The sequence below is a fragment of the Alligator sinensis genome, unplaced genomic scaffold (genome assembly GCF_000455745.1).
Source record: "Alligator sinensis unplaced genomic scaffold, ASM45574v1 scaffold386_1, whole genome shotgun sequence".
Lineage (NCBI taxonomy): Eukaryota > Metazoa > Chordata > Crocodylia > Alligatoridae > Alligator > Alligator sinensis.
The window spans coordinates 2,780,062-2,796,027 of NW_005841996.1; positions in this window are offsets into that span (position 1 = coordinate 2,780,062).

Genomic DNA, 15,966 nt, shown 5'->3' on the forward strand with positions numbered 1-15,966 from the left:
CCCAGGTCTGGCAGGTGCACAGCAGGTCACAGCCAGGCAGCAGCCCCCACTGCCAGACTGCTTTAGTGGGTAGAGGGTGCTGGGAACTCTGAGGGCTGCTGCAGCAGTCCAGCTGGCACAAGGGATAGTGTCCCCAGGTACCAATTAGCTGGGCCCCAGAAGCTCTTGAGAGCTAGTAGCTTTGAGCTACTTGCCAGGGCAGCTTTTTATACTGTTGGGGCCAGGACAGGGTGTCTTTTTATACTGCTGGGGACAGCACAGGTGCTGGCCCCAGGCTCTAGCTCCCTCTTGCTGTAGATCTGGGAGGAGCGAGGCAGGGTTATTTTGCCCCAACTGGCACAATTTGCTCCACACCAAAGTGCATGTCCGAGCACGTGCACTGAAGCTCAAATTTGCACTGCTTCTATTTGAGCTGCTGCAAACACATGTGCTTGCATGTGTGGATGCACCCTAAGAGCACATGCAGCTTTGCTGCTCCAGTCTGGGCACTCAGCGTCTTCAGTTTAGGTCAGAGATTGCTGGAAGCCTCTGCCAGCAACAGAGAGTTTGCGAAGCCAGAATTCTGAACATACTGCTTTCCTGTTCCTCTTTCCTCATCATTCATCAACTGCTTTTTAAGAGTACCTGACCTGCCCTGTGCCTGCTTCAGACGACCTGGAAAAGTGGTATGTTCAGAATTTTGGTTTTGCAAACTCTCTGTTGCTGGCAAAGGCTTCCAGTGATTTTGTTGACTGATGCTGCTTCATTGTGAAAGAAGGTTTTACCTTCTCACTCAAAGTATGTAAATGCTCCTGCTTATTCCAGGTTCTTTGACAATGAGACTTTCTAAGCTGGAGAAAAATAACTGAATTCATACAAAACATCTGTATGCCACAGTGGATTTCTGTGGTCTTTCCAACTTCCTCTGCTGAAGAAATCTGCATGATGCTTTACATTATATGTATTTGTGTATGCATATTGCCAAATAACACCCATAATTATACCAACATAAGGAATGATACAAGAGCTATCAAACATCAGAAGTTTTTACCATCATGTGCATTCCTAGATCAGCTGTCTGTTGATTTCTTGGACTGTTTTTCCTTAGTACGATATATCTATATTCCATATGCAAATTCAACTGAGAGTGATTTGCCTGTTTTGTAAGCTAGACTGCACCTGTAACATGTGGGATTGAGTTAAAAATGACAAGCAGACAAGCACAAGGCACATTATCTTGACAAACTCAGCCTCTGAAAATTAGCCTGTGCCTGAATTATTAAAATAACAAGGAATATTTCACTCAGCTGTGCAGAAATGCTCCTAATTGTCCACTTTAGCCAACTTCTTTCAGACTTCACAATCGGTCAATTTACGATAGTGGCTTGCAAATTCCTGAACTCCCATTAGAGAAAAGTGCAACAGCAGTCCAACGTACCCTCATTTATTTTAATAACCTGCCAAGCAGACATGAACATGTTAAAGTTGGAAGGCTATAACATGACAGGAACCTGACTTGTCAGAGCCACATTATAATCTAGTTAAACTACTTTTTTTTTTGCCTTTCATGTCTTTTCAGGTAAGTGGGGAACTAATTGTCAAATTACTAATTTTGTTGGCATTAATATCAATACCAAGACTACAGAAGCATGAACAGATAGGCCTATAGTTCTTTTTCATGATCTATTTGGATGCTGGAAAATGTTGTGCTATCAAAGAAGGAGTTAAATCATAACCCAGTTCTTTTATCAATTCTAACCCATTTATTCTGAGAGGCATTGAAACTCTATAGTGAAGGCTACTTTTTAACTTAATGCCTAGAAATCTTTTTTACTTCAGCCTTGTTTCTTGTGTCAGTGCTAGTTCACCTGACTTAACAGGGTCAATATTCATTGCTGAAGTGTTAATCCCACAAAATATAAGAGACTGCACTAGAAAAGAAAAATGTTTTGGCATATCTGGGCCACAACACTTTCATAGTCATGTTTAAACTTGGCCATATTTGTACTGTGGATGGGGTCAAGAACTTTACACCAGGAAGGGGGGATGGCGGTGGTCTGAGCATGGAGGGAGAACCTGGGAAAATCTGGAGGGTGGAAGGAAGGAGATGAGCCAGCGTGTATGGAAAATTCCTGGGATAGGAGGCTTGGGTCTGATTGGACCCAAGTAGGCAGATGTTTGTGCCCATATGAAGCTGCATTTGAGTTAATTGGCACAAGTCACAGGAGTCTTTTTCTATGTAAAGGATTGAGCCTTGTGCCCTTGGCTTCCTATGCATTTGCACAACCATTAGCTACTGCCACAATATAAATGATAACTACTGCTACTACTAACCTTTGTTACAAGAATTGGGTGTAATGATTTTCTAATGAAGAAAAGGTAGAGTTCTGCTATATATTGAAGCTGCCTCTGCCTAATAATCAGCATTTTTTTTTTTTTAATCTCATCATTTTTTGGTCACCTGAGTCCCCATCTCATCTTATTTCTGTTTGAGGGTTGGCTTTGGTTAAGTTTCCAAAAGTCTGAAAGTTCAGATTATACCAGCCTTTTTCATTGGGATACTTTAGGAGAACTGGTTTTCAATTACCTACTAGTCTTGACCAGGTTGGAAGTGCCATGAGTTAAAAAAAGACTTTCTTCATAGAGCTTGTATTTAGTTCCAGCTGGAACCAGGAAATGCAGAAATAGGTGGAAATCAAAACCTGTGTTTTTGAGATATTTGATGGGACTCCAGTTCTGCAGTGGAAGGTGGGTGGCTGAGAGAACCTAAAGATTTCCTATGAATCTCCTCCCCTCCTCACATACAAGATCTTATTTTCATAGGTAATGATTCAGCTAATTTGGCCGGTGACACAAACTAACCTTCTTCAAATCCCTAGGCTCATCCTGCAGGCTATGGTGTGATCATACTGAGGAGGAATTGGACAAGTGGGCTAGGGCAGGACACTGGTGGAGTAGTGGGGTAAGCTCGAGAGACAGGCTTTTGGTGCAGATAAAGTTGGTGGAATAGGAAGGGGAAATGATGATTAGATGGGTAGAGAAGAAGAAAAGGAGGCTTGGGTGAAACAGAAGATTGGTGTTCATACAGAGGCAGGCTGAGGGTCTGAAGAAGGATTGTCATGGTGCTTGGCATAGCAGCTGGTAAAAGCCTAAATGAAGCGGGCCAGGGATTGACTGCGACTTCTGTGGTGTGCTACTGAGGCAGGGCGTGGTGAATAGTTTGTCCCAGTGCTGATGGGAAGAGCAGTAAAAGGAGCTCCAATCTGATGCCATAACTTGAAGACTAGGTCCTCTGGGAGCAGTTGCTGTAGTGACTTGGATCAAAAGGCTGCAGACTGAATACAGAGGCAGATCTTTTACAAAATATTAGCTCATGCTTTGGAATCTCACTGGTTCCAGGCAGGGTAAAGATTTGGGCTGGGTGGAAATTTAGCTAAATCAGTTTGTCTGTTTCTATTTCATGCTTTTTAAACACATAACAAAAGAATAATAGAAACATAGTGATTTTATGTCAATGACACTGGCTTTGTGTGGGCGTTCGTGTGTGTGTGTGTGTGTGTGTGTGTGTGTGTGTGTGTGTGACATGGCCTGTTCTCTTCAGTTATTTCTCATCAGCACTCTGCAAAGTACTTTTTACTTTTCCATAGCCCATTTTAACAACGTTCTCATTTGGGGAGGCAGGAAGACAGCTATGAATGCTTAACTCCCCATTAGCATTTATATTTTATGTTTCAAACATTTAAAAGCTTTAGTTTTAAATGAAGATAAACATGTCCCCAAACAGCTGTGCAATGCATGCCACAGAACAATTGAGGGAGCATCAAAGTGCTTAATAGATAAAACAGTGCTGGATGTGGTAAAATAAACAGGACTTAATCCCTTTATAACTTGAGTAAATAAATACAGCTTTAATTCAGATACAGTTTTGCCTTCAGGTTACTCTGTTCTGTTAACACCTATCTGTCAGCAGTAATACCATGTAAATGAGCCACTCTGAGCTTTTCCCCTTGCATCTTGCCTAATCCTCTTCCATTCTTCTAATCATCCTACACACAGAGGCCAATATCTATTTTCATCTGGCAAGATAGGATCTCCTAAGGAATTAAAGAGGGTTTCCAGTTAGCTCCACGGTAGGCAAAGGCTCGGCTGTGATCTAGGGCTTTAGGGACTTCTCATTATGCACTGGTGCTTGCTGGATCGAAGAATTGAGTTCTGGCTACTGGATTTTTAATCCTCCTGTGGCCAATGTTAGGAGCTCCAGTTATTTAAGATCTTTGATTACTCAGAGCTTGGCCCTTTGATTGAGTGAACTTCTGAAGACAGTGTGCGACTGTGATTTCAAGTTAGTGGTTTTAAGTAACTACTGGCAAAAATAGATAGGAAAAGCCCTGTGATTAAGCAGCACTGTCTCTCTTTTTAATTGACTTTCTGAAGCTCTCTGATGCTTAACTCTATATACACAAAAGAAAAACTCTATGGATTAGTATTTGTTCTAATGAAGAACTCAAATGGTACAATACTTGTCTGTACTTGTTTTCCACGACATATCTGTTAGCAGTGTAAGATACTCAAGGATACATTTTAAAAATATATTGCTTACTGTTTGTATTTGCATATTGGAAGGAGCTCTGTATGTATTTGCTACAATAGGCTAAGCTAGGCAAGCTAATTTCAGATCATAATATATTTTCAGTGACTACATTTTTGCCACAGGGAAAATTATACATGCTTAAAAGCAGATTGGAGTCATGGAGAGCTATTTGTGCCAGCAATTGCAAGTATTAGGAGTTACAGTAGTATCTAGTCGTGCAAGTAAATGTATGCAGTTTGATGCATCTTTTTGTTTTCCTTGAAAAAAGTTTTAATAAGAATGAATGTGAAGCAAATACAAATTAACTACAAAGGTAGTATCATAGAATCATAGGAAAGTATGGCTGGAAGAGACCTCATAAGTTCATGTAGCCCAGCCTCCTACTCAAGGCAAGAGCATCCCTAACCAACCCATCCCAGACAAGCACCTGTCTAACCTGCTCTTGATTATGGAGAATCCATAATTTCTCTAGCTCTAGGTCATTACTCATAATCCTGCCCCTTATGACTACAGAGAATTAGCCCATCTCCATCCTCTCTGTAATCTCCCGTCAGGTATTTGAAGACTGTTATCAAACCCTTTCTCAGCCTTTCCCTCTGCAGATTAAATAACCCTAGTTCTTTCAGCCTTTCCTTATCAGTCTTGCCTCCCAGCCCCCTAATCATCTTTTGTTGCTCGGCACTGGACTCTTTCCAAACTGTCCATGTTCTCCTTGAAGTGTGGGGCTCAAAACTGTAAATGATGCATGGCAGGAGGCATGATTTCGGGATCAGGGTTCAGATCTCAATTGTGCCATTACTACTTGCCAGTCCAGGGAGAGCCTGGGATCATAATCCTGGGCTCCTCCTGCACTGGAAAATTGGAATTTGGGTACCCACAGCCATGCATGCAGGGCTGACAGTCACCTGATTGTTGGCCCCAACCCAGACAGCCCTGGGTCCAATTCAAGACATGGAGCTGTCTGAGCTGGGGCTGACAACTGGCTGAGTTTGAGACCCCCTGCTGGGAGTCTCTTATCCTACCAAGATGAAGCAATGGGTGATGGTGGTTGGTGACTCCAGCCTGTGGGATATGGAGGCACTCATCTACTGACCTGACCTGTTGCCTCAGGAGTTCTGCTGCCTGCCGGGAACTGACATTTCAGCCATCACAGAAAGGTTGCCCAGACCAGTCCAGCCCTCTTACTGCTATCCCATGCTGCTCATCCATGTGGGCACTAATGATACTGCTGGGGCAACTTTGCACAGATCAAAAGTGACTGTCCTGTCCTCACACTGAGAATGTTGCTAAGGCTTACATTATTGCTTTCCCGTACTAAGTTTTTATCCAAGTCCCTAGGTTCTTTACTTACCTCTGGGCTTTTGTTTCATCCCCAGGTGAAGCTAGTTTAAAGCCCTCCTCACTAAGTTAGCAAGCCTGTATGTGAATACACTTTTCCCAAGCTTCATCAGGTGGCCCCCATCTTTTCCCAGAAGTCATCTTCCCTATGATCAAAGAAGTCAAAGCCCTGCTGGTAGCACCATCTACAATTCCATGTGTTGATCTAAAGATTCCTCTGGTCCTAGCTGGGCCTTTACCCTTTTGGAAATAAATCAGTATTTTCTTGTTCCAGTTAGTGCAACAACCCTATTTTCAGCATAGGACCATGGAAGAAGAAGGCTGTACTTCTGATATCACCTTTTTGTATATTTAATATTTGAAGCAGTGTGGCACCGAGTCTTTTGCTCAAAAGGGAAGTTAAAATTGGAGGCCTAGTCCTATGATAGAGCATTGGGAGGTGTTTTTCATTGTACTTCTGTCAAACAGTCCAACAGCATTACTGTGGGCAAAACGAGAAGTGGGACAACAGGAAAACAGATACAGGAAGAAAAACAAACCAAAACTTTGGGTTGATGTCATGAACTGTTCCAGGTAAATAATGAATCAATAGAGTTCCACAGTTTTTTTTTAAAGTGCTGGAGGTTTTGACTTCAGAGGGAATAAAAGTGACCATTTCTAGTTCTCCTTCATAAATACAAATCTTAGAGCAGCAGTGAGGTTGCAATTCCAACAAGCTCAAATTCTTCTCACTTTGATCTACAAAAGCAAAAGGGGGATATTTCTTTTGGGGGATAGATGCAAAGGATATTGTAATCCAGGGGCTGCGTTATCTAAAGAGAAAACTGAATGCATGTGGATTTTGTCAGTGAAAAAGAAGTTAAGGGTTTAGTTGGACTGGCCATTCTAGAACAGTTAATATTGAGTCCTAAAGTGTCATTTGGCAAGGAACATATATATGGTCCTTATCACTGAATCTTACCTGGACACATGGGCTAATGGCTGAAGCAGTTTTGGGCAAACACAATATAGCATCTGTATATTCCTGTAATAGAATAGCTGGCACTTCCAAAGCTGTTCGGCAGCTATCCTCCCCCTCCCACTGGACAAGCCACAGCTTTTGCCATCTCTGACTACGAGTGAGTATCCTGATCTCTTCCTATTTTTATTGACATTGAAACACCAGGAAAAGTGTACAGAACACTACAGGAAGAGTCCAATTCTGCTAGAGATAAATCAGACACACAGGGCATGTCTACACATGCACATTTATTGCGTAGTAACTGAAATTACTGCACAGTACAGGTGCACGAATGCACGTGCACACTCACACTATGCAGTAATTATGGTGAATTATGCCGATTTGAGCGTAAAATTGATACCTGCATGATGCAGGTATCAAATTTATGCCTGATTAGTTACTGTGCAGTAATGTACTTGTAGACACCTTCCTGTGCAGTAACACTAAAATTAGTCCCAAGTCAATCCACACATAGTGTTGAGGTGCTTTGATGCCTACAAGTGTAGACACCACAGTACATTTAAGCTGGAATAAATGCACTTATAGACATGCCTACAGAGTTTATCAAGCTTTAGATTGGCCATAAGACTGACAGGTTTTGGCCCTGTTAATTGCACCTGTCACTTAATTCCATTTCTTGGACTTTTCTATCCAGACATTATATTTGTAGTCTTCTACTCAAAAATTGATTAACTGCTCATATTTCCAGTATGCATCACTGGACATGCCCACAAGAGACATTTACTGCAGAATAGACTAATTAGCTTTACAGTAAATGTCTCAGTGTCTATACATATGGCCCTATTAGGTCGCAGCAAACTAATAAACACCACTGCAGGGTAGTACTTGTAAATACAAGTACTATCCTGCAGCAGAGTTTTTTCATGCTCAGCAGTGCATGTGTAGACACTGACCCGGCTGCCTGGGGTATGAGAGTATTTCAGTGTGGAGGCTGCTTGCCGGCTAGCCTTGCACTGAAACACCTTCGTGCTCCAGACAGCCCCTCTGCAGCACATTGAGCTGGGGTCAGAGCAACCTCAGACTGGCAGGCAGCCCCCTGAGCCCCCTGCCAGCTGGGGTTGCTCTGACCTGGCTCAATGTGCTGCGGTTTTGGATGCACATGTAAACACACTGCCCAGGAGCAATAAACCCTGGCATGATAGCACTGGAGTTTATTGCGTTGCATTAACATGCACATGTAGACATGCCCAGTGAAGGGTTTGTTGGCTGAAAATGAAGATGATATTGAATCTTTAGACTGATAATAGAGAAAAACTATTAAATTACACCTGGCAAGCAGAACATAGGGATATACAATGCACATACAGAAGTGAATGTTTTTGGTACTTGATTATGTCATATCTGATCAAAAGGTTCCTATAAACGAATATGTTAGTAAGCTCACAGGATATGTAACATTCAGATATTCTCAGTGGACAGGAGCATTGAATTTACCAGCAGCTTTCCAATGAGGCTCTCTGATACATATGGGCATCCCACTAGAATCTAGTGACTAAATGATGTACTGATTTGTAGCAAGGCTTTTGACTACATATGATGTAAGAAAAGCAGTTAGGAAATTGTGTGACTCAAGGTTGGAATTAAAACCCAGTAAATAAGAGTATTTTAAAAGATCAGTACGATACTCAGGGATATTTAGCAGGGAATTCAACTGTCCCTCAAGAAGTGCTTGTTTTTCAGTGTTTGAAGCAAAGGATGCCAGAAATCATTCAAGGCACAAAAGGGCCAATAGGTGTCCTAGGACACTATTATGGTTTAATTAGGAATGAGCAAAGACACAAAAGGAGTTATGAATGTGGGTGAGTGGGTGTAGCCAAGTTGACCTCAGAGGAAAAAGGAGTGAGATGCAAGGGCAAATTAAATTGTGAGGAGACAACTGAGCCCTTTTTTACATGACTGGGAGATTTCCACTTTAGGCTAAACAGCTGGACATTTGGAAGAGCCCAGCCCAAAAGGATTTCAAGGCAAGGACAGGTAGGGATGAACTCTGCACAGACAGGGAAGCCCTGTAAAGGGAGGTTAAGGCTTTTAGGGGAAGTGGCTGTGAGGGACTATTTCAGCTTTATTGAAGTAGTGTCCTGTTCATTTTCTCCAGTGAATGTTTCTTGGACTGTATATTCCTCCTAACCCTGCCTTTTATTCAGAGTGCAACATCAGCATTACCTCTATTTTATTCTCCATGTTTTACTTTTTCATTGCATGCCATTTACAGTAATTTGCCATTTTGGTCCCTGTCTTCTTACCAGTTTTATGCCTTTCCTTTCTTGTAATTCCTTTTCTCAAGCTGATGTTTGCAGTCCTTGTAGATATGAGCTGTGCTGTGGCCGCTGTACCAATTGGAGTGCTGAAGTGCCTGATGCCAATATCCTTTTGTTCTGTGTCAACATTTTCTATAATCATCCTCAGCAAGCTTTAGAGAGCACACAACTTGCTTTTGCACATGGAAATCAGGAAAGTAAATAGGCTAATAAAACTTATATGTGGATTGAGGAACCACAACTTTCCAGTGTAGGCAGTTTTCTTACATTTCAGATATAAATACACCTGGACATCTGGACATGTTTTTTGTCCCTACAATAAATTTCAAAACTGTGTAATCAAACTTTACACATTATAACACTCCTATAATCTCTCATTAGTTTTACTAAAGGTGGGCTGGGAATGGGAAGAGGATTAATTAGAAAAAGTCAAAAAGTATAATTAGTAACTTGCATCTCCTCTCACTGCTTTCCATTTCTCAGGCTCCCTTCTCTTGGTGCCCTAATTATTTCACATCTTTTAAAATTCATTTTAATTTCAATTTAACTCTCCCTGGGCATGCAAACTTGACAAGTGTTTTTTTTTTTAAAGATTGATTGACAGGAGTTTCCAAACTGTCACAGTCCTAATTAAAACCTTGAATATGTGTCTTTATGAAGCCTGAAACACTGTGCACTGCTGCAAAATCCTGGATCTTGGGTTTTGAATGAGCTTTTTTAACAGCTAATATGGAGTCATTATAACTTGCCTTTCCTCAGGCTTGATATTCAGCTCTTTCCATCACATTTTATTTATCAGTGAATTTAGGGCTCATGTTGACAACGCTAGAAAGTGAAGTCCTCACAGGCAGTGACAATGCAAGAGCCTACACTACTTGGCCAGTGTGATTCAACACTTTCCCAACTGTTGGGTGAAAGTTGCAAAGAGTCGGCACTCACAAAACAAGTTCTCGTGTTGGCCCACCCCAAGTGAGGCAAATCCTCAGGGATCCACATAGGTGCCCAGTAGGGCTGTGCAAAATTTCACCACCAGTTTTGTTTTGATGCTGTTTTGACTCATTTTGAGGTCAAAACAACAAAATCAAAATGAAACAGATATCGTCGAAACAGCTTCGAAACAAAACAAGGCAAGTCAAAACTGTTTCAATGTTTTGCCCATAGACTATAATGGGGAAGGTTGAAACAGTCTATAACTTTGTCACTTCCAGCCTGATCTGGATGAAACTTGCAGGTATGGTAGCCCCTTCTGAGGGTATGCAGCCTGCCAAGTTTCAAGGAGCAGGTTTGGGGCAAACTGTACCTCAAGCTGAGGACAAGCAAAACTCATGACATGGGTGACACTGTGTGTGTTAAGGCACAGCAGGGTGAAAGCTGCAGGCCTGCTATCCCCTGCTGCAGCCACAAAGCCTGCCAGCTGCTGAGGAGATTGGTGCAGGGGGCTCTAGGGCCCTGCACCCCTAGTTGCTGACAGGCAGAACTCATGACATGGGTGCTTGTGCAACTGCTGCCTGCCTAGAAGCCCCTGCACTGATCTCCTTGACAGCTGGCAGGCTTCATGGCCACAGCAGGGGCTACCATCCCTGAAATTTTTACCCTGCTGTGCCTTAACACACACAGTGTCACCCATGTCACGAGTTTTGCTTGTCCGCAGCTTGAGGTGCAGTTTGCCTCAAACCCCTGCACCTATCTCCTTGAAACCTGGCAGGCTTTGTGGCCTCCACAGGGGCTAGCATGCCTGCAGTTGTGACCCTGATGTGGCTTAACACATACATGTGACATGAGTTTTGCTTTTAACAATTTGGGGTGCAGTTTCCCCAAACCTCCTGTGCCTATCTCCATGAAACTTGGCAGGCTTCATGCCCTCAGAAGGGGCTACTATTTCTGCAAGTATCATCCAAATCAGGCCAGAAATGACAAAGTTATAGGCTGTTTTGACCTTCGCCATTATATCCTATGGGCGAAAAGTCGAAACAGGGTCGAAACAGTGAAACTGTTTCAACAGAACAGAACAGCTATTTTGAATCAAAACAAAATGAGAAATGGGGCGCTGTTCTGTTGAAACATCAAAATGCTGATCAAAATGGAATGGTGCCGTTTTGCACAGCCCTAGGCAGGAGTCTATGCTGGGGTGTTATGATCCCATGCTAGTTCTGGCTGCAGAGGCCACCCCCCAGTCTCTGACAACACGACCTTTCTGGAACTGCATTACTGAATATTCCCACTGAATTCACGGGGTTGACTTGCATACTTAATGTTAAGTACATGCTGGATTAGAGCCTAAGAGAAAACGATTCTGTGTGTTAAGATTATGCTCTCTGGGAGTGCTGGCTATGATAAAAAAAAAATTAAAATGTAAAAAGAGTACTGAGAAAGCAGGAGAGGCAGGATACAGGGTACAAGATAAATATGAGCACCAGAAAGAGAAGAGACAGTCCGATTTGCTACTAGTTATGCCAGAATAGGCAAGAAATCAATTCAAAGCTCCAAAGAAGCACAGAGTGTGCTTAGGTGGAGAGCTATTCTGATCAAGAAGCACGAGGTATTTCTGAGCTCACTAGCATTCAAAAAGCATCATACAAGCTGCTGTACAGCAACTGGGCTTCTGGATGCTTCCAGGAGTGACACTGTATAAGGGTAGAGTTTTCCCTGTCCTACTTTATTCCCTTTGGTGTATTGAGTGGTCTTGGGAAAGAGGGAGAGAGAAATTGGTACTTTCTCCTGAGTGCAAGGGTTGGAATTCCACTGTACCTTTGCACATATGGCTCCTGCTGGGCACTCCCATACTAGCCAGGGACACTCTGGCCTTTGTAAAGCTGACCGTTCTGGAGGGAGGGCCAAGTTGGATGTGTATTAATGAGAACCCCCTGAGGTCCAGTGGTAATTGGTGTTTTGCTTTGCAGAGGAAAGTACAGCGGTAAGGGCAACAGAATGCATTGCATCCTGTGGTCTAACATAGGTCCTATTAATCCCTCCACAGGTAGAGCATTCCCAGGCATGTTCCCTCACTTCTGTACCAGGGTGGATGTCAGTCACTTCCATGATATTGCCCAGGAATACCTTGTTCCAGTACACACAGAGGCTTCTTGCTGGAGAGGGTGGCCCATACCAAGTGGGCTGGAGATAGGAATACACAAATTGGCTGTGCTTCCAAGGTTAACACATGCCATATTTCCTCTGGATCCTCACGCTCCAGCAAACCTTAACTGGACTGGAGCTCCATCAGCTGTAGAGACACAGAGGCAGAGGGGGACCCTGGCAATGCAGTACCAAAGGCCCACTCTGTCAGGTGGGTGGGGACACTGCAAGCAAAATATCAACTTTTTATGCTGGCTTTTTCCTAACCTTGGTCTTGTTCTTTCTGCTTCTTTGAGATACAGCTAGGAAGTCTAACAGTCAGCTTCTTAACATTTTATTTTCTTTTCTTTTTTCTGTTTCATTCTTACCGTAGACTTGTCAGGAATATGAACTGCTATCTTCCTCAGTTCTGTTGGAGGACCTGTGGAAGGTCAGCGGGGGAAGAGTGGTGAAATTTTTAATAAAGTATTCTTGTATTCAAACAGTTAATTGGATAGTGAAGCTAGACAGATGTCTATAAAAACAAAAGCAGTCTGGTTAAAATTCTTCCTTCTCTCAAATGCTCAGTTTTCAGTTTCCTAGTTTTTGTGATGTAATGCTCATTAGCTCTCCAAATTTTCACTGTCTTGGGGCTTATGATATTACCACTCCACAAATTCTCCTTCCATCAGAGCGTCTTTCAGCCTAATTGGGACTTGAATTTCTAATGTTAGAAAGAAGTCGGGCTGGTTGAAAATTTTCCTTCAAGATGGTTTTTGGCAGAAAATTGGGTTTTCAATCAAAGTCTTTTTTTTATTGAAAAGTGTCTACTTTCCACAGAAAATTTAAACTTTTCATAAGAATAAATTATATACCCCAGAACTGAAAAGGGAAGTGGAGGGGAGGCACAAAGTCAGGAGGCATACTTAGTACTGGAAGGAAGGGTCAGTAGGAGAGAGAGTATACAAGATGCTGGAAACAGGCATGAGGTGTATTTGGGGAATGTCAGGGGCTAAATTTGGAGTTAAGTTGTCTCAGATTAAATAATAGGGCTGGTAAAACATTTGTTTTACTTCATGGAAAATGTTGACTTCTTGGCAAAAATTAAAACCAAGAAATCTCCCATAATGCACGACAGGCTGTGCAGTGCCCCCAGTGATGCTATCTGATGAGGAAGCCTGAACCCTAAGAAGAATGGGCCTGCTGCTCCCATGAAGTGCTGTCATGACACTTCCACACTGAGACACTTGGGCTGAACATGTTCAGCCTTGATCTTTCACTGAAACAACTGGAATCTCCTACAACTTTATAGTACCTCAGCCTTACAGTAACTCAGTTTCCCTTTAATGACTGTCACTAAACTTCAATAACATAAATGAATGAAGAAGAAAATTTTTGGATAGGAACTGTAAAATATTTTAGTTTTATCTGCTACTTTAAGCTTGCTCAGACATTTTTATATAGGCAGCATCAATTTTGATGCAGTGTTTGTTCTATTATCTGTTGCTTAATGATGGCATGATATCGCGTAAAGTGAAGCTCTTCTCTTTCTAGACTTGTCTTCATTCCTTCCAAACTTTGCAGGCCTTGGTCTCCAGAGTGCAACCCTGGAGGATATGCTGCATAGTTTTGGGGTGGCAGTGACATAGGGAGTCTTTATGTGTGTTCCGGGGATAGGGGAAGGGGTGCTTCAATTAGACCGACTCTTGAGAGCTGCTTTAATTAAAGCTCCCATAGTGTCTTGTGCATTCAGCATCCCACGTTTCAAAATGCTGGCAGGGGGTCATTCCACGAGCTTTAGTTAAAGCGCCTCTGTTGCCATTTTGAAGCACAGGGAGGGTGTATACACAAAACACTGAGGCTTCTGGAGTGTGCTAATTAGCAAGCTTTGGCAGACTCACTTAATCATGTCTGCTCCAACATGCTGTAATTACAGTGCATCAGAGCTGATGTCCCACATGTCTACAGGTACCCAGAGGCAGAGCCGGTCCAACCACTAGGTGAACTAGGCGGTCGCCTATGGTGCCAAAATTGCGGGGGTGGGGTGGGGAACAACAAAATTATATGCAGAACAAAATAACAGGAATATTATTCTAAATAACAGCCCTGGCTGGTTACCTTGGTCTAAGACCTTTGGTTCTTTGGTAAGGAGAGAAAGACCTTTAATGAAAAGTATGACACAATCAATAAAATAAATTTTTTTTTTATTGTTTTATTGTTCATTTTGAATATCAAATAAATACATGTCAAAGTTAATTGTAGACTTCTTAGTTTCCTCTGTATTGGAAGTGGTGGGGTTACCAAGGTAGATGGTTCGCCTAGGGTGCCAATTACACTCGGCACTGCCCATAGGTTTGTCCCAGCCATAATTTGTTTATCTGCCCCTTCCCCTAACAAACCGGCTTTGACTGAGACTTCTGCACATGTCAGTGGGACCTGGAGCAGGACCTGAATGCAGGAAAAGCATGACTGAGTCCTTAAATATTTTCTCCTGCTGATTGCTGTTTATGGTTATTATAAGAGTCCTTGATTAAGTAGTGCTAGGCCCTGTACAAATATGTAATAAAGGGGCAACCTTTCTCTCCACCTACAGCCTACAATTTAGTTGTATGGCAAGGGCAATGGCATGTGAAAGAGAAAATGGGGAAGGGGAGGATGAGATAACAATAGAACAAGCCTGTTTTGCATAATAAGCAGTAACTTAAGCTCATCACTTACTGAACCAGGTTATATTCCAAAAACCAAATAAGCAGTGTTAAATAAGACATACACTATTGAACAACTGTATAACAAGAGGTAAAAAATAAGATGGCCATTTATTCTTCTGACTAGGACTTTCTTATCAGCATTCAGCCACTGTAGTCTACTTTCCCTTCCTGATGGGTATCAGAGTGCAAAAGGTCTAGCTGATAAAATTCCTTAATGATCTGAAGGTAACTTTGGGAAGTTAAGCATATCAGATATTGGAGGCTGAATGAACTATGGCTTTCTGTACAGCAGCAAAGCCTTATCTTTCACACAGAGCTGAGAAAAAAAAGTAAGCAAAGTTTATGGCTGAGTAACTGTTTATTTGTCTTTGTAAAGCTGGATTTAAAAAGTGTGCAGAGTAGGGACAACAGAGGGCTGGGAACTACTATGTTTTAATGTGTTTTCAATCATTTTGTCCACATTAGCATTATTGGCAATTTATATATATTGCAATATTTTGGCAATAATATATATATATAAATTGCCAACAATGCTAATGTGGACAAAGTGATTGAAGACAGGTTAAAATACAGTAGTTTACACATATATATCTACATATGTAATTGAAGCGGGATTAAACCACAGTAGTTCCCAGCCCTCTGTTGTGTATATATATATATGTATATACTTTTACATTGCCAGTATTAGTAGAGATACCTTGGGGGTAATAAACAAAGAAGCTTAAGGATATAATATTATCCATATTGAATATTATCCATAAATCACATTTATTTTTGTAGGGCCAAATCCTATTTACCTTTCATGTGCCTAAGTGAGTGGTGTTTACATAACGATGTAACTGCAGTTTTTGGCACTTCAGTACAGTTTGGGATTTTATTTTCCCCATATGCTCACCTTCATGTGCTTGCTGGAAGAAAACTGGAGAAGAAGGAGGGCCCATTTAGCTTTTAGTCCAATATCTTTAATGGTTAGAGTACTAGCACTCCACGTCCCCAAAGTGAGCTTAATCCTGCATT